Genomic DNA, 23,888 nt, shown 5'->3' on the forward strand with positions numbered 1-23,888 from the left:
TATGGTCTCCAGTCGCTTAAGGAAGGGGAAACGTTCTCCGCTTTCCCTATACCATAGACTGGAGAGTTGAATCAGGAGACCAAAAAAATGGGTTTTGGAAGGAATGAGTGCATTTCAAAATGCATTCGATTCCTTCCGAGACCTATTTTTTTGGGCCACTCTCTCCTCCAATCTTGGGAGAGAGAGAAAAGAAATTTATCATCTCCTGTCCACCCAAAAAGAAACTATGTATTTTTGTTTTTCTGGATGCGGCCGAATTTGTAGATGAATCGTCCAGAAACCGGCCCTCAAGCCCATTTTCAGACTATTTCTATACATATTCGGTCATCAAGATGGTCCGGGGACGACTTTGTTTGGACATCATCTCTGTATAGATGGTGAAATTTGTATAGCCATTTCTAAAGAATCTCAGACAAAACTAAAAGCGAGATTGCAAAAAAAGAAATAGCCTCCAGTGAACACAATTCCAACGACAGTGGATAGGAAAAGTGAAGAGTTGAAAGTGAAAGTCGAAAAACGAAATGGGATCGGCTAGGAAAAATTTTTCGGAGCTCAGAAAAAAATTCTGAGATGTAAAAAAAAAAAAAAAACTTTTTGTTACTTTTTATCATGTTTTCTAGACATGATAAAAATTAACTCACCCCCTCTTTTGTCTGGGAATGTTGTCTCCCACTTTCTAAAAATAGACCATGACTCATCCTTTTAAATTCCAAGAAAAGACTGGGTTCTGGTCTATTTTTAGAAACGGTGAGACAACATACCCAGACAAAAGGGGGATGAGTTAATTTTTATCATGTCTAAAAGACATGATAAAAATTAACAAAAAGTATTTATAATATATATTATATAATATATATATTATATATTTTTTCTTTTTTTTTCTGACTCAGAATTTTTTCTCGGCTCTCAGAAATTTTTCCCAGCCGATCCCATTTTGCTTTTTGACTTTCACTTTCATTTCTTCTCTTTTCTATAAAAGTATTTTTTCACGTTTTTTGTTCAGAATAATACGGGCTGTTGAAAAGGCAATATGTCTGGTCATCAAGATGGTCCGGGGACGACTTTGTTTGGACTCCGCCCCCCCCTCCAAGCCCATTTTAAGTATATTTCTATACAAATTCGGTATAAAATTGTCCGGGGACGACTTTGTCCGGAGACGGCTCTATCCGAGGACGACTCTGTTTGGACTCAACCATGACGTCATTTTAATATAGTGGAATGTGTGTAGAAATAGTCGGAAAAAGGACTCGAACGCCCGTTTTCAGTATATTCCAATACAAAATTGATTGTCCACAACATAAAAAAGACATCATTTTTTTCTTGGATGGAGCTCCATTTGTATTAGAATATACTGAAAACCGACTCGAACGTCCGTTTTCAGTATATTCCAATACAAAATTGGCTGTCCACAACATAAAAAAAAGACATCATTTTTTTCTTGGATGGAGCTCCATTTGTATTGAAATATACTGAAAACCAACGTGAACGCCCGTTTTCAGTATATTCCAATACAAAATTGGCTGTCCACAAAATAAAAAAAAGACATCATTTTTTTCTTGGATGGAGCTCCACTTGTATTGGAATATACTGAAAACAACGTGAATGCCCGTTTTCAGTATATTCCAATACAAAATTGGTTGTCCACAAAAAATAAAAAAAAAGACATCATTTTTTTTTCTTGGATCGAGCTCCATTTGTATTGAAATATACTGAAAACCAACGTTAACGCCCGTTTTCAGTATATTCCAATACAAAATTGGCTGTCCACAAAATAAAAAAAAGACATCACTTTTTTCTTGGATGGAGCTCCATTTGTATTGGAATATACTGAAAACCAACGTGAACGCCCGTTTTCAGTATATTCCAATACAAAATTGGCTGTCCACAAAATAAAAAAAAAGACATCATTTTTTTCTTGGATCGAGCTCCATTTGTATTGGAATATACTGAAAACCAACGTGAACGCCCGTTTTCAGTATATTCCAATACAAAATTGGCAGTCCACAAAATAAAAAAAAAAGACATCATTTTTTTCTTGGATCGAGTTCCACTTGTATTGAAATATACTGAAAACCGACTCAAACACCCGTTTTCAGTGTATTCCAATACAAAATTGGCAGTCCACAAAATAAAAAAAAGACATCATTTTTTTCTTGGATCGAGCTCCACTTGTATTGAAATATACTGAAAACCGACGTGAACGCCCGTTTTCAGTATATTCCAATACAAAATTGGCAGTCCACAAAATAAAAAAAAGGCATCATTTCTTTCTTGGATCGAGCTCCATTTGTATTGAAATATACTGAAAACCGACTCAAACACCCGTTTTCAGTATATTCCAATACAAATTGGCAGTCCACAAAATAAAAAAAAGAAATCATTTCTTCCTTGGATCGAGCTCCATTTGTATAGAAATAGCCTAGAAATCAGTTCGAACGCCCGTTTTCAGTATATTGTAATACAAATGAAATGACATGAAAAATGCAAAAAGAGGAAACGTAGCCTACCTTGACGGAAATTCTATTCCAAAAGAGGAAAACTTGTATCCAGGTGGGCCCACAGCACGGCCGGAACTCAAGCGAAACTCGATAGGTTGAAATCGATCCATTAAATAACATTCTTAAAAAACAGTAAAGTTTTATTCTATTCCAAAAGGGGAAAACTTGTATCCAGGTGGGCCCACAGCACGGCCGGAACTCAAACGAAACTCGATAGGTTGAAGTTTCTGAAAAATAAATTACCCCCCTTTTTAGTCTGAAAATTTGAAAATTGATGTCTTCAATTTTTGGAAAATTGAAGACATCAATTTTCAGACTAAAAGGGGGGTATTTTTTTTTTTTTTTTCAGCCAGTGAAATTTTTCTCCGGCTCTCAGAAATTTTTCCGCACTCGACTGGATGAATAAAACATCCCCGTTTCTTTAAGAATGGGATCACTGTTAACTATTTCAGCATTCGACGTTTCGCGTCCAATAATAACTGCCGGGTGTTCAAGAATGCAGATGCACCTACTAGATTTTCTACAGAGAAGCTTGACTGGATAGAGAGAGAGTGGATGACTTTTTCCAAGATTCTCGACTTTGGACCGTCTATAGGTAATGGATCTTTTTGTTTTTTTTTTCTTTTAAGAAAATTTATGGATAGATTCATTTCTTTTTGAATGGACCTAGAAAAATAGGACAAAGTTCTTTTCCAAGATTGGATGAGAGAGGGACCCAAAAAAAGGGTCTCGGAAGGAATCGAATGTATTTGCACTAATTCCTTCCAATACCCATTTTTTTTTGGTCTCCTGATTCGTCTCTCTCTCTCTTCTCATTTCCATAAATATAGGGAAAGCGGAGAACCTTTCTCTACTTATTTCTAAAAACCTTTTCTTTATTTTTTTTCTCCTGAGTTTATGTATATATCAATTCAAATACTTTTGAGAACGGTCATCCCAATTCTCTGTCGTCTTTTCGGTTTCATCGTCCCAACACTCAGTGGACATAGTCTCAGTCGATTTTGGAGCATGGGTCGTCCGTTCATTGTCCCAACATTCAGTGGACATAGTCTCAATAGATTTTGGAGCATGAGTCGTCTGTTCATTGTCCCAACACTCAGTGGACATAGTCTTAGTGGATTTTGGATCATGAGTCGTCCGTTCATTGTCCCAACACTCAGTGGATTTTGTCTTTGGATCCTCTGAAGATATTTTGGGGGTCTCATGAGATTCTTTGGAAGGTTCGTCCCAACAGGCTGCTGGATCGTAATGGGGAATATTTTCAGGTATGTCTCCCCAACCCTCCGTCTTCCTCGAGTTATTGGAGGAAGTTGACGACAAAGAAGAAGAAGAAGTAGAAGAGCCCATCAAGTTTAAAGGCGTATGCTCATCCGGATGTTCCATCACTTGGAAACAGGACAGATTATCCCATTTCTGGATGAGGTTATCGTACGCTTTTGGGGACGGATCCTTCTCTAACTGATCGTAGGCCTTATCAAAAGCTTGCAGAGGATTGTCTGCTTCCTCCTGAATCCTCTCCTCTTTCTCCGTTCCGTCTGGATAGACGTGATTGATATGAAAATCTCCTTCCGTAATATGCCATCGATAGTTGCGCACTTTGTTTTCGGCACAATGGAAATATTTCATCCTTTGATGATGTCGGGCACATTTTTCCCGATACTTCCAAATGATTCCAGCTGGCACATAAATTTCCGTCACGGGTTTTTGATAATCCAAGGCTTTAGCAAAGAATTTAGCTTTCTGACATCCCACCACATAAATCGTGGAGAAGCTGTGAGTGAGCGATTGGAGAATGCGTCCTAAATGGTTGTAGGGAATATGACCCTCGTTCCAACGAAGTCCGTGCCGGTTTCTCGTCAGCCAGGCATTCGTCTTTTGGTTTTTTTCATTCAGTTGGTGGAAGGGGTGAGGAGGAGCAAACGTCAACGATCCCACGGTCAAAAAATCTTTTGTCGCATAGCCCAATTCTTTTAAAACGTAGGTAAATTCACCCTTCTTGTGGTTGTAGGACTGGAAACCCTCTAGATCGAGCACGATAAAGTTTTCTGAACACGCCATGGCGATGAATACGGTAATGTCTTGCACAAACAGGAGCAAAAAAAAGAGTCGAAAAGGTATATATGTATAACAGGGAAGATCTAGAAAGGAAAAAAAACAATAAAATGTTTTAGAGTCGTCGTCTTGAAAGAGACATTTTTCTTTTCAAAGGGTTAAGAAGAGAGTTCTTTTTAAATGAAGTTATGATTATTATGATTATTAAAAAAAGAAACAAAGAATCAAATCGAGTTTATAGATAACCATATTCATAGGATCAAAGGGACTTACCAGCTCGGTTCACGTCTTCTTCTGTTCTCTGAAGAAATCTCGTGGAGGACACACACTTTTATACTCGCGCGACATCTGTCGGGATCGCGACCCCATCTAAATGTCAGGGTCATTCCAACCTCTTAAAAGGATCGGAATGAAAGAAACACTTTGATAAAAAATATATTTATGAAAAGATATCTGAGGGTCGTGAGAATATTTTCTCTCCCCACCCCCCGCTTATTTCAAAAAAAAATAAAAAGTCTTTCTTGGATCGCGTCAAGATTACAAAACAACTCACAGGACTTGTTTATCTCGATCTCGTCAGGGTCACCGTTTCACATAAGAAGATGGATGGACCCTGAACTTTAGACATGATAAAAATTAACTCTACCCGCCTTTTGTCTGGGAATAGGGTCTCACCGTTTCTAAAAATAGACCAGATCCCATTCTTGGAATTCTATTCTTTAGGAAAGGAGGAGTGATTGTCTATTTTTAGAAAGTGTGAGACAACATTCCCAGACAAAAAGGGGGTAGAGTTAATTTTTATCATGTCTAAGACATGATAAAAATTAACAAAAAGTTTTTTTTTTTTTTTTAAGGCTGAAAATTTTTTCTGAGAGAGCTGAGAAAGATTTTTCCTCCCAACCTTTTCGACGATGAAAAGGGAAAAACTACTGATCCGATCTCCCTACGCTTTAGGGAAAAAAAACAAAAAAATACTTATGAAATATTCATGTGTTGAAATTGACTATTCAAATAAGTGACATTTTGTATCTCATTGGAACTGTTCAACGGCGAGTCCATTCGTCTCATTCTTTGGGGTAGAGGATGAAAGTACAGCGGTTTGTTGAAATCGATGATAGTTTCCTCTTTAGTCGGCGGAACTGTAAATCTATCCCGTCTTAACTCTTCTAATCTCTTTGAAATTCTTTCCACTTGCTCTGCTAAGGTTTCCTCGGTACTCATGGTCTCTCTTAGTTTAGGGAAGTCTTGACGTATTGGCTAGAGAACAGAGGGTCTTTTTCTCTCTATACATATATCATGTGGGAGCGTGTGATTTATAAATCCTTGTGAAATCTTTCTACGTCTTGTGTAACTTGGAAGATTCGTCTTGTGTAACTTGGAAAATTCTTCTTCTTCTCGTCGATTGGGCTGAAGTTAAGGAAAAGAAATGGGATTGGAAAGAAATCAACATATTACAAAAAAAAAAGAACTTTTTTTTTTCTATTTTTTTTTCTCTAGGGATTTACATACCATTTCATTCATGAACATTCAAGGGTTCTCTCCAAGACCAAATTTTAGAAGAGCACCACAAAGAGTACACTTGAGGATCCTCTTTCAGGTCTAGGTGAGATAAGGATTGAGACCAATATTCTTGGGTCTCTAAAGCATCCCAACTTAGACATTTATTATTATTATTATTATTATTAGAAAGTTCATCCTCCTCCTCCTCCTCATCGTCGCACGAGTTCTCCTGGGGAGATTCTTCCGCCTCCTCTTCGTCTTCGACAGCTTTGCTTTCGGAGGGGTAACAATGTAATTTCCGGAAAACGTAACTACCCTCCATCAAATGGTATCGAAAATTTCTCACCTTGTTCTCGGCACAATGAATCATCTTTTGGAAATATTGGTGTCGCGTGCATTTCGACTTGTTCCGCCACTCGGTTTTCCCTGGGATGTGAAACTCGTAAACGGATCGCTGGCAGAGCTTGCGGAAAAATTCGGCTTTATCGTATCCATTGACGTAGATCACCTCCACATTTTCGGTCAGTATTTTCAGGATCGTAGGAAGATGCTCGTAGGAAAGATGACCCTTGGTCCATTGAAGGCCGTGTCGGTTATTTGTAGTCTGGTTGACCACAGCTTGATTGCGGGACGATAAGTCATCGTAATGGACAGGAGGGAGAAAAATCATGGATCCGCATAAGGTTAAATCGCAAGTGATGTAGCCCAGTTCTTTCAAGATGAAACATATATCTCCCGTCTTTGGATCATAACAGTGAAAGTATTCCATGTCCCGAACAATGTAGGAATCTTTGAGAGGTTTGGCACTCAAAATGTCCATCTTCTTCAATTGAGGAAAAAAAGAAAACAAAATTCTCTCTCTCTCTCTCTCGCTGTGTGTCCTGAAGGAAAAAATGGATAGCGTTCTCTCGCCGTCTCCTCTTTTATAGAGAGAGAGAAGGTTGCATGTGACAGGTCGTATGAATTCTGGGAAAGGTCACATTCGTATATATATTTGTTTTTGAATAATATCGTGCGTATCTCAATGCACATCCATCATAATAATATTAAAGGTCACCTTGGAAAGAAAAAGAAATAAAAAACATGGAACTCGTCCTCGACTTTGAAGGTTTCTACGATTCTCAAGGAGCCTTTATTGTGAAAGAATTGGCTTACGTCACATTGGACGGTACTTCTAGAGGGGTATTTGTTTTTAAACCCCCGTTTCCATGGCAAATGTTCACCGAGAAAGAAAAACGAACCGCTGTGTGGGTGAGTGATTATTATCACGCCTTGTCGTGGTACGAAGGAGAAATTCCGTACAGTTATTTTCCACGGGTGTTAACGATGTTGACGGAATCCTTTTCCATGATTTGGGTGCGAGGAGAAATGAAACGGCGGTTTTTAGAGAAATGGTTGCAAAGATCCATTTATTGCATTTCGGGATCGACGCAAGAGATTCTCAAATACAATGGGATCGAACACATGAATTGTCCTAACCATACAAAAGGTTTTTTCCATTGCGCTCTACAAAAAGCGGTTCGGTATCATTATTATTTAAAGACACAGAGAAGAAATTCGCAAGGTCGATCCTGCACAATTCAATCTTGACAGAACTCATTAAAAAAATACATATATCACGTTACTTCTTCAACAGCACAGATGGTTCTGAAGCGAAACTTGGAATTTTGAAATAATAGATCAGGGAGAAATCATTCTTAAAAACAAATGGTAAAGTCTCGAATCGGCTGGGAGAAAAAAAATTTCTCAGAGGTGAGATAAAAATTCTCTAATGAAAAAAAAAAAAAAAAAAAAAACTTTTGGTTAATTTTTATCATGTCTTAGACATGATAAAAATTAATGACCCTCCCTTTTTGTCTGGGAAGGATGTCTCACCCTTTCTAAAAATAGACCATGACTCATCCTTTCGCTAATGGCAATCATTCCATGAATGAATCACGATTTGTTTTTCAAAAGAGTGAGACAACATTCCCAGACGAAAAGGGAAGGGGGTCGTTAATTTTTATCATGTCTAAGACATGATAAAAATTAACAAAAAGTTTTTTTTTTTTTTTTTTTTTTTTTTTTTTGAGTTGGAGAATTTTTCTCAGCTCTGAAAATTTTTTTCCAGCGGACTCGAGACTTTACCTTTTATATTTACGAATAGTCTTTGGATTATTTATTTATTTTCTTTTAAAAAGAAAAATTCTGAGCTAGACCTATCTATTGGCTTAACATTCTTGTCATAGAAACAGTCTAGAATCTCATTTTTTTTTCGAGGCTAATGCACAGGTTCTCCAATCAAAAGGGTTACTATAAAGGGATTGGTTTGAATGCATTTATCTGCAAATGTTGTAGGATTCTGTTGTTGAGAAGGGGGTATATTATTATTATTATTATGATGATGATGATTGTGGCAGATTCGTTTTCTACATGGAAGTCTAATCTCCTCCGAAGACCTTTTCTGGGGATCGTCGATAGATGGTTTTTCAATAGGAATCGTTTCCCTCGGATCCTCAAGAGATAGAGGGGGGTCCTGTCTTGAGACATGAAGCGGTCTCTCCTCCTCCTCCTCGAGAAGTCTTGAGAAAGGGAGAGGATTTTCGGTTCCCTTATTCTCGAGGGGTCTTGACAAATTGAGAGGTCCCTCCTCTTCGAAAGAGAGAGAAGTTTTGGTTCCCTTATCCTCGAGGGGTTTTGACAAATCGAGAGGTCCCTCATTTTCGAGGGGTCTTGATAAATGGAGAGGTTTTTCATCTTCGATGGGTCTTGAGAAAGGGAGAGGTTTTTCATCCTCGACGGGTTTTGACAAACGGAGAGGAATCTGAACAGGCTTCTCCTCATCACTATCATTATCGAGGAAGATGAGGATAGGCTTTTGGAAAGGTTTTTTTCTTTTTCTTCTGAACAGGCTCCTCTTGATGCTCGGGGAGAGGGATGGGGTAGTTGTTCCACCATTCTATTTTTTCTTGCTCGAGGATTTTTTTCAAAAGTCGTGGCCTCTCTATGATGAGACGAACGAGGAGAGTCCTCGAGAAGAATATAATAGGTATTCTTCCCAGTCTTCTCGATCGAGAGAGGTTCGTGCAAACATTTGTGCAACCATTCACTAAAATGAACGAGAATCCCTTTTGTCTTCTCAAGACGATCCATAATCCTATTCATTTGCGAGACGGTTAGAAAGTGGGACGTGTAAAAATATTTGGCTCGTTTCATTAACAAAATTTGTGCATCCAAAGGTGGAATGTCACGAGCCATCAACACGTTTTCGTCGGACAAAAATTCGTCCCGCATCTTTTGATAACTCCCCACGGTATAATAACCCGCACATTTTGAAAAATCGGAGGCTTTCAGGTAAACGACTCCTTGGATGATATAAAAGGAAAGATCAACATATTTATATTTGAAAGGAATACACGTAGTGAGCTGGGGATGCCTCCTCATGATCCACTTGGACAAAAATACGACTTTGGGGCTCTCCCCTTTTATTTATAGAGAGAAAGAGAGTGTGACCTTCCCTTCCCTCCTCCTCCTCTCTCCCTGCTTCCTCTATCTCTCGACGTCCTTGGATTGGAAAGGTTGACTTTGAAAAAAAAAGAAGGTCATGGTTGGATAATTTTTTTTTATTAAATTATTACTTTCACTTCCTCATTCCCACACACATTCATCTTTTTAAGAAAAGAAAAAGAGGTCATGGAGATAAGATTTCTTGGAAAGAAGAGAGAGAGAAACAAAAAAAACAAATAAAACGGACGTCATAGAGCCTCTATGTGTGTCTGTGTGTGTCTATATAGATATATAAAAAGACGAGAGTACTGTGCGAGATCATTTCTTTTCCATTGGGAGCCATGTCGCTATTAGACGTTTTTCCGACTCAACGGATTTCGAACGGGGAGGATTTGAAGACGCTAAAGCAAATCTCCAACTTGAAAATTTTTTTGGCGTGTCATTGTGCGACATTTATTCCGCATATACCACCTCATCAAGCGATCGTTTCTTTCAACCAAGGTGTCGAATCCTCCAACCTGCTCGTTCAGAATATATACAGAAATTTATTCGAATCGCAACAAACGAAAGAGGAATCTCCCTTCTCTTGGAATCGGATGGATCGAGCTTTGAGACGGCCCATTCAAACAGACCGGCGATATACAGATCCGCGCACGAGTTTTCGGTGGAAGAATATTTTTCTCACGAAACGATATTTTACGTTTGGAGTGAGAACGACGGCTGAGGACGAAGTTCATATTGTTCAAACCACAGCCGCTCCTCTCGCCTATTACGAATCATCGTCCCCCAATCTGAAGGAAAGAAGTTTTAAAGTCAGCGACAGGATGAAATATAAGAAATATATTCTAAGACCTTTTCAAAACTATGTCGTTCCCCCGAAAACGCAATATCTCATCGTCACAACCCAGAAGAGTCTCTTTCTCGTCGATCGGTGCTCGTACTCGCTTTGGAAACAATTGAAAGAGGAGATTTCTTTCCAATCGCCGATGATGTTTCAAGAAAAAGAAGAAGAAATCCCTCCGCCACCTTTACCCATCCCTTCCTTAGATGATAAGAGGAGCTGGACCAAACCGTTATTTCCCGAAACAAAATCGACCCGGCAACGGAATGAAATTGAAGTCATCACAATTGAAGATGAGGAGGAAGAAAAAAAATTACCTCTTAAAAAACGGTCGACTTACCGGAACCTACCTGGCGTGCAAGATCCGCTTCAGAATCCAGAAGCTTCTTCTTCTTCTTCTTCCCCGACTTGTTCAAACAGGCAACCTCTTTCGGACTCCTCACAGACAGAACCTCTTCTAGTATCCTCTTCTTCTTCTTCTTCTCCTCCAACCTGTCCCGACATCGTAGAGGTAGAATGTCAGACGGGTCCACAAGCTTCAAAAAGTCCCGACATCGTAGAGGTAGAATGTCAGCCGGGTCCACAAGTTCCCACAGGTCCAGAAATCATGGAGGCAGAATCACAGCCGGGTTCACAAGTTCCAACGGGTCCAGAAATCGTAGAGGTAGAATTTCAGCCGGGTAAACAAGTTCCAACGGGTCCAGAAATCATGGAGGTGGAATTGCAGCCGGGTCCAGACATCCTAGATCCCTCCACTCATCCCAAAGGGACTCCAAGTGTTTCAAGACAGCCTTGTGAGGATCCAGCCCTTCCCGTATGGAATGATTATATGGACTTACCAAATTTGGTGCAACAGGAAGGAGAAGAAAATAATCATACGGATGGGTGGGTCAAAGACTGTTTAGATGATTTAACCTCGAATGAAATTGAACTGTTATGGAATTGCATTTCTGAAATCACATCGGAAATGGGATAAAAACCAAAACAAAAAAAATTTTTTTTAATAACAAATGGGAGGAGGGTCATGATGTCAATTAAAAAAAAATATTATATAGAGTCCAATCTTGGTGGTTCACTTCAGTTTTCCAGCATGAGGTGATCCACGTTTCCCGAAATATGGATCCCATTCCAAGAGAGATTGTGTAGAGCCTTCACTTCAGTTCTTTTTTTTCTACCAAGAGGAGAGGGTCCCCAAAGGGCTACCGATGTCCAAAGAGAGAAAGTGTACAGCGTTCATTTCAGTTTTTTTTTCCAAGTTTAGGGGAGGGAGGTCTCAAAATGACACCCCCCCCCCATTTTCAAAGAGAGATGGTGTAGAGCGTTCATTTCTGTTTTTTTCCAAAGTTAGGGAGTTTTCAAATGGCTACCCATTTCAGAGAGAGAGAAGGTGTAGAGCGTTCATTTCAGTTTTCCAACATTAGAAGGTCCCAAAATACCTTCTGAATTCAAAGAGAGATCGTGTAGAGCGTTCATTTCCAGTTCTCCAAGATCAAAAGAAGAGGGTCCGCTTTTCCCAAAAGGGCTTTCCGTATTCAGAGACAGCGAAATGCAGACTTCAGTTTTCTCCCTCCCCAAGAATAGAGGGTCCCAAAATGGCTTCCCATTTCAAAGAGAGAGGGAGAGGCGTTCATTTCCATTCTCCAAGATAGGGTCGTCTGCTTTTTCCCAAAATGGCTTCCCAATTCAAAGAGAGAGAGAGAGTAAAAGGGTGTGTAGAGCGGTCATGTTCATTCTCCAAGATAGGGTCGTCAGCTTTTGCTCAAAATGGCATCTCCCCATTCAAAAAGAGATCGTAACCAATTTTTTCCAGTTTTTTCCAAGATGGGGGGGAGAAGAAAACCTAGGATGGAATAACACGACACACAGAGAGAAAGAGAAAAAAAAACGCCATCTTGTCATTTTCTGATAGGGTACCGGTGTTCGAATACTTTTGTGACCGACTGTACAGTGTTTCTTTATTGAAGCCTTTGTAAAACCTAGAACTCAAATGTAAATAGATTGCAGAAAACTCAATTTTTGGATTCCATTTTTCATTTGGCGTCCGCTTTTTGGACTTTGTTAAGTAATCGATATTCGCTAACTGAAGTTTAAATTATTATTATTATTATTTTTTAAGTATGTCAAGAAAGAAGATTTTAAACTTCTGGCGGTCTGATCCTAGTATATCGTATACACGGGATTTCGCGACTGGCAATTTATTGGATGGCTTCAAAAGTGTCATTTTGATCTTAACGACAATTTTCAAAATTGTGCCAGAGTCGTATCACAAACTACGATTTTACTCTTCGTACTCTATAAATACAGTAATTTAGGTATCAATGAGGGTATACAAGAAAATGTTAATAGATTACTTGCAATACAGGAAGTAACCATTTTTGAACATTGACGGGTACAGGGAATTATAACAAAAAATAAATACCATAATAAGCATTAAATAAATATTAACAGGTACCTGGCACATATTTTTTCTTAAATTATCAATAATTATACTTCATTATATTCAATTATGCGCTATTTTTAAATTAATGCTGTTTATTCTAAGCAAACAGGAAAGCGGACGGTATTTTGTAAATACGCTTCCCTATTTGCTATTAAAAAATCCCTTAGGAAGGGAAAAACACCAGGGCTGTCTCCCATCGGATGACAACCATTGTCTGAGCTAAGGCTCTTATAAGCTCTAGTCTGAGCTACTATAATGAATCGTTTGGTGTCGAACCTGTTCTCCGAACAACACCCCGCATTTTTATAGTAGATTTTAATAAATACCATGCTAAAAAAATAAGAAATGAGGGGAAAAATGCCAGACGTTTTATCTAGCATTTGTTAGCACCAAAACAGACAGGCAAAAAGTAGACAGATGTCTTGTTTTGCACTCGCTAAGTCTTTCTGCCCCGATGGGAGGAAAATCAAGCTTAGGTGCGAAGGAAAGGTATAGAGAAAGGGGGTCAATTTTGTATTTTTTAGCACCAAAACCATCAAGGGATGAAAAAGCAAACACCTCGGTTGAAGTTAGCATAGTAAGTGTCTTTCATTTTATTATTAAACACATTATGAAGGTTATTTTTCATGATTGTTAGGACAATCATCTTGATTTCTGCATGAGGGAGGCGGTGCATTTCAGGTTCCGAAACAGACTTGCCCAGCCCTACAGACATTAAAAAGGTAATTTTCACAACTGTAACGATCTTGATTTGTGCATGAGGGAGGAGGTGCATTCCAAGCTCCATTAATCCAAGCTTCCCTTTATCCTGCCAACACTTTGATCATTTAGTTCTCCTGTTACCCTTTTACTTTTGAAGACTTCAAGTCCACGTCTCTGATCCATTTCGAGTTCTTTCTGTGATATTGCCTTAGTGTGAATACCACAAATTTTGAATCAGGCTCCCTTAGGGTATTTTCTCACCTGCTCAGCTGTTTTCTTTAATGCGTTCTTGCTAATCAACTGATGAATGTTTAATACATACTTTGTAACTCATGCGGAGCAAAGGGAACTTCGATCCCGTTCCTTCATTCAACATGTAATCAAGTCACAGACCTTGCGAGAATACGGATTTAGATGTAACCAGGAGATTCTAAATTTTATATGTGAATCTAACTCAAATTCTCACTGCATTAGGCATTGGTATAAGCCAATTATAAGTAGAGATTATTCTTAGAGTTTATTTCAGGACATTTTAAATTTTCTCTCCGAGAAACTTTGCGAATTTTCTATTCTTATTACATGATTTTGGGTAAATATCCAAATTGTTTCGAAGCTGCTGGTAAGGTCTGTTGGATTAGCGGCCAATAAAAATGATTCACGTAATCGTTATGTGACGTCAAAAGTATGATGTTGGAAGTTCGCGTATTAGTCATTCGACAGTTGTTTTGATTGTTGTGTGAAGTGACCGGTGTTTTGCGGATATTATTTCCTAGCTCCGAGAAATTTTATAATTTCGTTAAAACGTTAGTAATGTTCATAGTCTAATAGATCTGCATATAATATACGCAGAATTAGCAGTGATAAAAGTGAATTGTGCTACGGTACGTTTATAGTTCACGTTTCAAAGATAGACCATGTTGATGAAATTGATGTTAAGTAACAGTATTTTTATTAAGCGGATACCTTTTCATGTTTTGCTTAAATCATCTAAGTGTAATGTTCACCAACTGTTACTTGCGAAATATCAGAAATACTATTTAGTTATGCGATTTTAAACCTCCAGTATTAAATTTATTACATTAAGCTTTTTTTGCTATTTAAAATTTTTTCATTACTTTCATTGTAAAGATACTTATGTAGTTATTTACATAGGTGGTGTTGGTCTATTTAAATCGATGGACGTAGTGTACTTTGATTATATTCTGGTTCAATATATTATAATTATCGAAAAAGAGAACTTAAACGGATTTCAACACTTCTGCTTGACAAAACATCATTTGATAGCATAACTTTATAATCATGCCTTTAATTTATGAAATATAATTTTTTTAAATCATGAATTACATTTTATTGAGTAGATAAATTGATAAATTAAGTTATTTCTAAAATTCATGAAAGTTATTTTTATTAACATATAACAACACATTTTGATTTAAATTATATTCAAAATCATAATTTTAGTATAAAAGTGTATACAACAAGACTGAAGTATATCCGAAAGGTAGAACATGCAGAGATATGCAGATGATTAGCATTTCAGAGCATGTGCATGTTACAGGCAAAATAATAACAGGTTGAAGTTTTTTATTTATATGTCGCATTTGTTCAGTAGTTAGGTATGGCAAGCTTGTGTGCGCTACTTGTTCTCTTGAAATAAATTAATTAATTTTGTGTTAAACCAAAAAAAAAAAAAAAAAATATGAAGGATTAATAGCAAAAATAAATATCACAAATTGCATTAAGAAAAATTACTGCTTTTTGCTAAACATATAATATGAAAAAAGTTACAAAAAAAAAAAAAAATTGAAGAGCGCAACAATAAAGTATTAAAAGCAATTTTGGACCTGTGGTTGGAAGGAGAAAATAAGGTACAAAAAATTTCATTTCACCATAAAACATGTAATAACAATAAATGGTTTTTGGGATTTCATTTACAGGGCTTTGATAGGAAACCTGTGAAATTCCTAACAGTATATAGAAAATGTAAAGTCACTATGGCGACTTAATAGTGCTGAGCTTTCATCTCAACAAAAAATATCTCTACCACAAGATCTTTGATTGTATTGCATATTTTGAATTTAAGGCAGTCTGCTTAAATGGAAAAATGATTAAGAGAATCTTAGTGATATCCCATAAAAAAACTTTTGAAAATTATCTCAAGAGCATATGTTGTATAATAGCTTAGAAACATACTGTCAATTGATGAAAAGAAAATAATGTTTTGCAACTTCTAGCATTAAATATGCTGCGTTAGTTTACTTGTTATTTTATATAATTCCTGTAATATTTTATAATTTAAAAAATTTTAGTTTTTGTATTAATTAAATTTTGTAAAAGTATATTTACGGGCACCCCTTGGTATTTTTTTACCGGTACGTATATACCGAGATTGTGCAATTTTTCGGCTAGGCATTGCACACTCCCTTGACTTTATCCATGTACACGTCAACCTATCAACATCTGAGAATTGTACAAACTTGCCACTGCATACTCCATTGAATTTGTTCATGTGCACATCAATGTATTTTTACTTAAAAAGTCAAAGGAGCACCCAATTCTAGGTAAAAGGGTTGATCTTTACAATATGGTAACTGGTAGTTTGGCGACATTTTGGAGGCGATAAAGTTTACTACCTGGGACTTTGGTAATAATGTGAGCAGTACTCAGTTCCGATGACGCATTATTTTGTGTTAGGGGAAATGAGAGATCATGCGATATTAATGGACGAATTACGGTTCTTTAATCGGAAAAGGGGGGAAATCGGGAAAAAATCTGGAAATTTTGTATTTGGCTTTATTCTGTGTTGTGTGAAACAGTGTTCGTGAATTTTTGGATCCCATGGCCGTAAATAAAGTGAATTCGAAATGGGTATTTATGTATGTATTAATTTAATGTATGTGCTCATTTATATTTTAAGTAGTGTTTTTGAATTTAATTATATTTAAATTAAATGATAGTTATTTTGTGAATTTTATGTTTGTAGGAATTTGGTATACGTTTTAGTTGAAGTAAACGTGCATGGAAATAATTAAAATATTTGACACTAAGTATTTGGAATGTTTGCGGTATGAATTCGTTGGTGACGTGTATAATATAATAAATAATTTAGAGGTAAAAGTTTTTGGATATTTTATCTATTTTATACGTGGAAATGTTCATATTTGGAAAGGGTATATACTTTTTCGTTATTAGGTAATTTCATATATGTTCTTTTTAACGGGTTTAAAAATTCAGAAAATTGTCATGCATTTTCGTGAAATTTTTCTAATTTATGAGAAAAAAGCAGTGTACATAGATATGGTGAAGAGTGTGCGCAATGCCATTTTTGTGCAATTCTGGGATTTTTTTTAAGTAAAAATAAGTCGACGTGTACATGTTTTAGTGATATTTTAATTAAATGATAGTTATTTTGTGAATTTTATGTTTGTAGGAATTTGGTATACGTTTAAGTTGAAGTAAACGTGCATGGAAATAATTTAAATATTTGATACTAAGTATTTGTAATGCTTGCGGTATGAATTCGTTGGTGACGTGTATAATGAAATAGATGATTTAGAGGTAAAAGTTTTTGGATATTTTATTTATTTATATGTGGAAATGTTCATATTTGGAAAGGGTAAATACTTTTTCGCGATCAGGTAATTTCATATATGTTCTTTTTACCAGGTTTAAAGATTGAGAAAATTGTCATGTATTTTCGTGAAATTTTTCTAATTTATGAGAAAAAAGCAGTGTACATGGATATAGTGAAGAGTGTGCGCGATGCCATTTTTGTGCAATTCTGGGATGTTTTTTTAAGTAAAAATAAGTCGGCGTGTACATGGTTTATGTGTATGTGTTATTTTGAAAAACGCGTAAGGAGTATGGTATTGTGCACTTTTTCCCAATTTTGCAGTGAATATTTGTCATGATTAAGCAGTTTTGTTTGATAAAATTTCTACCGTAAGTGTAATTTGGCTAGTAGATTGTTGGAAGAAGTGTTCAGTAGATAAAAAGAAAAGAAACCTGTCTTTACTTCTTGAAGACAAAATGGCGGCGGGGAAAAAAAAATAGACGGTTGCTGTAGGAGAGTTGGTGGCCAAATTTTCGCCAAAAAATCGCCAAGTTACCATAATGTAAAGATCAACCTGTAAAAGTATATTTACGGAACATTTAACTACTCGGGTTACCATAAATGAAACAACAACTTGGCGATAAATAAAACAACTTCGCGATAATACAAGGCGTTGCCAAACATATCATATCCATTTCTCTTTGAAATTATATTGCCACTTTGGTTGATCTTTGGATTATGGTAACTTGGCGATTTTTTGGTGAAAATTTGGCGACCAACTCTGCTACAGCAACCCTCTATTTTTTTTTCTCCCACCGCCATTTTGTCTTCACGAAGTAAAGACATGTTTCTTTTCTTTTTATTTACTCAACATTTTTTCCAACAATCTACTAGCCGAATTACACTTATGCTAGAAATTTTGTGTAACAAAACTGCTTAATCATGACAAATATTAACTCCAAAATCGGGAAAAAGTGCACAATCACAAACTCCTTGCGCGTTTTACAGAATAGCACATACACACTAACCATTTACACGTCGACTTATTTTTACTTAAAAAAAAATCCCAGAATTGCACAAAAATGGCATTTAACTTTTAACTTTATCCATCTACACTGCTATTTTCTCATAAATTACAAAAATTTGCACGAAAACGCAGGAAAATTTTCTTAATCTTTAAACTCGTTAAAAAGCACATATATGAAATTACCTGATCGCGAAAAAGTATATACCCTTTCCAAGAATGAACATTTCCACGTATAAAATAAATAAAATATCCAAAAGCTTTTACCTCTAAATTATCTATTATATTATAAATGTCAGTAACAAATTTATATGCAAACATTAAAAATAGTTACAAATACTTAGTGTCAAATATTTAAATTATTTCCATACACGTTTACTTCAACTGAAACGTATACCAAATTCCTACAAACATAGAATTCACAAAATAACTATCATTTAATTAAAATATCACTAAACCATGTACACGTCAACTTATTTTTACTTAAAAAAACATCCCAGAATTGCAAAAAATGGCATTGCGCATACTCTTCACTATATCCATGTACACTGCTTTTTTCTCATAAGTTAGAAAAATTTCATGAAAATGCATGAAAATTTTGTGAATCTTTAAATTCTGTAAAAAGGACTTACATGAAATTACCTGATCGCGAAAAAGCATATACCCTTTCCAAAGATGGACATTTGCACGTATAAAATAAATAAAAGGTACTTTTCCGTTTTACCGGCGCAAGCGATAAAGTCGCTAATAATGGTGCAACCGATGCCAAACGGAATATTCTCGCTGGTAACCTTTTACGCCTCATTTCCAAAACAAATCGCAGCCATTTCTTATCAGATTGGTTGTTTCTTTTAATACTGGCATAAAATTACATAGATTTTTTACCAGACAGTTTAATTTTATACCTTAAGACCATTTGAGGTAATCAAGTCAATTAGGATGCAATCACACTGCTCACCCGAAGGCGAAAATATAGAAAAGGCAAAGTTAAGGGTTCATCAATTCTAATGAGAATGCATTAGCGAAGTAAAGTACTGCAGTTTTACATAATTTCTGAGTAAGCTATTCGTACGAATTGAAATATTTCTTGCATTTAAACTTGTGTTCCAAATTAAGATTTAACTTGAAATTAATGTAGATAATTACTGAGAGCATTAGATTTTTGTAGAGAGTAGTTTACGTGAGAAGAGATCGCTTCGGGTCATGTGATATGAACCATGAAAGCGTAGTAAATTCTTAAATTAATGTCTTTTTACAAATTTATTGTCTTTATTTATTGGTTTTTTATAAAATTTTAAGCGATATTAAAATGTTTATGCCTTTAAAAAAAGAATTCTTAAAACTAACATTTTTTTAAATATTTTTTATGTGTATACTGTATATTGACGCCAATAAAGTCTGCTTGGCGAGATTTGCGCCGGCGAAACGGAAAAGTACCAAATAAAATATCGAAAAACTTTTACCTCTAAATTATCTATTATAAACGTCACCAACGAATTTATAACAAAACATTAAAAATGATTACAAATACTTAGTGTCAAATACTTAAATTCTTTCCATGCACATTTACTTCTACTCAAACGTATTCCAAAATACTACAAACGTATAACTCTCAAAATCACGATCATTAAATTAAAATATAATTAAATTAAAAAACACTACCTTAAATATAAATAAGCACATACATTAAATTAATAAAAGTTAGCTTACGATCCTAATTACTTTAAACTAAATCAGTGCTAATAACAATTTTCGGTTGATCTTTACATTATGGTAACTTGGCGTTTTTTTTTGCGAAAATTTGGCGACCAACTCTCCTACAGCAACCCTCTATTTTTTTTCCCGCTGCCATTTTGTCTTCACGAAGTAAAGACATGTTTCTTTTCTTTTTATCTACTGAACGCTTCTTCCAACAATCTACTAGCCGAATTACACTTATGCTAGAAATTTTATCAAACAAAACTGCTTAATCATGACAAATATTCACTGCAAAATTGGGAAAAAGTGCACAATACCATACTCTTTACGCGTTTTTCAAAATAACACATACACATAAACCATGTACATGCCGACTTATTTTTACTTAAAAAAAACATCCCAGAATTGCACAAAAATGGCATTGCGCACACTCTTCACTATATCCATGTACACTGCTTTTTTCTCATAAATTAGAAAAATTTCACGGAAATGCATGACAATTTTCTCAATCTTTAAACCCGGTAAAAAGAACATATATGAAATTACCTGATCGCGAGAAAGTATTTACCCTTTCCAAATATGAACATTTCCACATATAAAATAAATAAAATATCCAAAAACTTTTACCTCTAAATCGTCTATTACATTATACACGTCACCAACGAATTCATACCGCAAGCATTACAAATACTTAGTATCAAATATTTAAATTATTTCCATGCACGTTTACTTCAACTTAAACGTGTACCAAATTCCTACAAACATAAAATTCACAAAATAACTATCATTTAATTAAAATATAATTAAATTCAAAAACACTTTTTAAAATATAAATGAGCACATACATTAAATTAGTACATACATAAATACCCATTTCGAATTCACTTTAGTTACAGCCATGGGATCCAAAAATTCACGAACACTGTTTCACACAACACAGAATAAAGCCAAATACGAAATTTCCAGATTTTTTCCCGATTTCCCCCCTTTTCCGATTAAAGAACCGTAATTTGTCCATTAATATCACATGACATATCCCATGATCTCTCATTTCCCTCACGCAAAATAATGCGTAATCGGAACTGAGTACTGCTCACATTATTACCAAAGTCACAGGTAGTAACATTTATCGCCTCCAAAATGTCGCCAAACTACCAGTTACCATATTGTAAAGATCAACCCAATTTTCCAATAATATACATGGGAATGAAATATTAATTTATTCACTCCTTACATTTAGAACAATGCATAAAAATAATATCCTGAAATAATTAAAAATACTAATTTACCTAATCTTCTACAGAATCTTGAGTTCATGGCGGATCACAAAATGTGAATTTTCACCACGTTTCTTGCACCGCCATTCAAACTATCTGTAATATTCTTCCTTTCACACAATCTCATTTCATTCCCATGTATTGGACATTCATACTTATCCGTAATTAAGCAATTCTTTTCAATTACACATAAACGTAATAAAAATTTCGGATTTACTTTATATACGGCCATGGGATCCAAATATTAAACAACACTGCTTAACAGAACATAGAATGAAACTACTCCTATAAAGTACAGCAGATATTTTTACAATATACCCCCTTTTCCGATTAAAGAACTGATTCGTCCATTAATGTCACATGACATATCTCATTTCCCTCACACAAAAAAATGCGTAATCGGAACTGAAAACTTCTCACATTATTCCCAAAGTCCTAGGTAGTAACCTTTATCGCCTCCAAAATGTCGCCAAACTACCTGTTACCATATTCCAAAGATCAGCCGCAATTTTTTTTCAATGAAGAGCATGTTCATTATTGCAACTTTGTAATCAAACAAAAATGTGGAACTACTCTGATATGCGCCCTCAAGTTGCCAAATTTCGTGCCAAATATTTTTGTCGAGAAACTTCAGGCTGCCATATTACTATCTAAATTTTTTGTCTACCTTTTGAACTTTTAGCCTAAAATGTCTCCAAAAACGCGGTTTTCGCACATGCAAAAACTACGTTTTGAACATACAATTTAGCTAAAAATCCGAAACAAAAACAAAAAATTTAGATAGCAAAAACGTAAAGTTTCTAACCAAAAATATTTGACAAGAATCCATCTACGCATGGCACAATGTAGGCAACGAACGAATCTACAAACTACGCACACCTCGCTTTAATAAATTAACATAACAACAATAAATTTCAAAGAATACCATGTACACAGCATCCTGTTTAAACTTAAAAAAAATTCTACGAATTGCGCAATTTAGGCAAGGAAGGAATCTACGATCTACGCACTCCTCGCTTTAATAAAATAACATAACAATAAATTTCAAATAATACCACGTACACAGCATTCTGTTTCAACTTTAAAAAACATCTACGAATTGCACAGTCTAGACACTAAACAACAAATAAACTAAAATAAATTTCAAATAATTTAAAAAAACAACAATAACAACAGAAATTCATACTAAAGAACCAATGAACATAACATTCTACAAAATAAGAACAAGGATAAAATAAAATGCACTTACCATGAATTAATGCATTTTCGAATAGCAGAAATATAAATTTCATACCGCCTTTAACATGCCGCCATGTAATCACTATCATATTTACAAGACAGCCAGACACACTATCCAGAAAATTTATACTATGGTTCCCAAATAAATAAAATCACAAATCCCTACTTCTATCATGCACTGCCATTAAAAATAATCTCCCAGACCCTCTTTACACACTTTCAAATACCCACTACCTCTTAACAGGATAGCCACGATGATATTTCCTTTTGCCGAACTTCAATTCAACAACTACCATTTTATCTTTCCCTCCCATCTTCTCGACACAGAGGCGAATCAACGAGCTCCAGCGAAAGATTTTTCAACGTCAACAGGGTTGCCATAGAACATGCAATCGTGCCAAAAACCAGCGCAGAACACATATCGCCACATTTGGTGAAATTAGGGCGCATATTAAAGTTGTACCAAAAATGTTATTGTTATTAACCCAAAAGGTGCTATTAAGTGGTGAAATGGGATTTTGTGTTGGTTCACTATAAATAGCATATCACTTTTCAAATTGTTACTGCCAGATATTATTGCCCTGTATTATTTTTAAAGATATTAAATAATGAAGAATTTGCAAGTATGGATATATGTTTTTTACACTGTAAGAAAACATCGGTACCTAGAGCCATCAGAGGTTAATCTTTGGAATATGGTAACAGGTAGTTTGGCGACATTTTGGTAAGGCGATAAAGATTACTAGCTAGGACTTTAGCAGTGTACACGGATAAAGTCAAGACTGTGCACAATTCCATTTTTGCACTAGTATCCTTGACATCCTATGGATTTAACAATTTGGGAATTGCCCATGATGAAAATTCGGCAATAGAATTTTGGGTAAAGTGCAGAATCACCCACTGCTTGACGCATTTTTAAGAATTCCACATACTTGGTATCCATGTGCACATCGACCTATTTTCACTCAAAAAAAAAAAAAAAATCCCTAGAATTGCACAAAAATGGCACTGCACACACCCTTTATCTATGTACACATCGACCTATTTTTACTTAAAAAGTAAAGAAAATTGACAAAGATTCAATTGTTTTTACCCTTGTAAAAAGCGGCAAACAAATAAGTGAGCAATTCTGCACTTTACCAAGAATAGTTTCAAAGAAAAGGCATCATTCATTATAGAAAATTACTTTTGAACAATCAACGAGATGAAATTATGCTTTAGCAATAAGTCCGTAGCGAAATAGCGATGCAGGCATCCATTCAGTTATGTTTAGCAATTTTTACATAAATTATAATAATGAAAAAGTATTATATGAAATTAACCTTTCATCTAAATTAAAACATCAATCTTAGATAGTTATTTACTATTATACTTCCTTTCTTGCTGCAATTATTTTTGGTAACATTGGCATCAACAATAGTTTGGTGATTTTTTACGGACCTCGAAACCGAATAGTACCCAAAAAAGAATACCTTCTTACCCAAAAAAGAATACCTTCTTTAAATACAACTTGTGAAAGAATTTTTCTATTATAAAAAATAAATAAATAAAAATAAAAATAAATTAACTGTATGTTGA

At 35.5% G+C, this 23,888-nt stretch overlaps 1 protein-coding gene across 4 annotated transcripts in view; it reads left to right on the forward strand.

Annotated features, from left to right (window-relative positions):
- The first annotated feature begins 14,204 nt into the window (after positions 1-14,204).
- The window catches only part of LOC118184088 (uncharacterized), a 72,749-nt gene continuing 63,065 nt past the window's right edge, over positions 14,205-23,888 (forward strand). Inside the window, exon 1 of one of the 4 annotated variants that reach the window (XM_085819522.1) lies at positions 14,205-14,322. The gene's annotated coding sequence lies outside the window, so the exon portion shown is untranslated. Of the gene's footprint in view, positions 14,451-23,888 lie in introns of all 4 variants that reach the window. The other 3 variants (XM_085819524.1, XM_085819521.1, XM_085819520.1) reach the window with 3 other exon arrangements.

Source organism: Stegodyphus dumicola, chromosome 6 (assembly GCF_044657685.1).
Source record: "Stegodyphus dumicola isolate Sdum_Otavi_A_Nest chromosome 6, ASM4465768v1".
Classification (NCBI taxonomy): Eukaryota; Metazoa; Arthropoda; class Arachnida; order Araneae; family Eresidae; genus Stegodyphus; species Stegodyphus dumicola.